Consider the following 421-nt stretch of genomic DNA (forward strand, 5'->3'; position numbering starts at 1 on the left):
GCCCTCATACATGCAGGGAGGTGTGGTGGCATGTCTGAAGAGGCGGTACCCGTCTCGGGGTGTGTCTAGCTCACGGACGGCGCCGTCGGCGGCACCTGGAGGGGGAAACGGACGCGTCAGGTCTATACGGAGGGGATGTAGCTGTGGGTTTGGCCCGGATGTTGCTCCCAGGTGTCCCTCTGGGCTGACGTGACACAACCGGGTGGAGAGGTCCACTGGTCAAATCCCGTCTGTGGGAAGTCAAAGGGCTAGATCTCATGGTCAACCGCTTCAGGGTTAGGTGGGACGGGTGCCCTGGGAGGGGGGGTAGCAATGCCACCGGAGCATCGCACCGGGCCCTCATACATGCGGGGTGGTGTTGTGGCATGTCCGAAGAGGCGGTACCCGTCTCCGGGGTGTGTCCCCCCTCAGAAACGGCGCC

The sequence above is a fragment of the Triticum dicoccoides genome, chromosome 4A (genome assembly GCF_002162155.2).
Source record: "Triticum dicoccoides isolate Atlit2015 ecotype Zavitan chromosome 4A, WEW_v2.0, whole genome shotgun sequence".
NCBI classification, from domain to species: Eukaryota; Viridiplantae; Streptophyta; class Magnoliopsida; order Poales; family Poaceae; genus Triticum; species Triticum dicoccoides.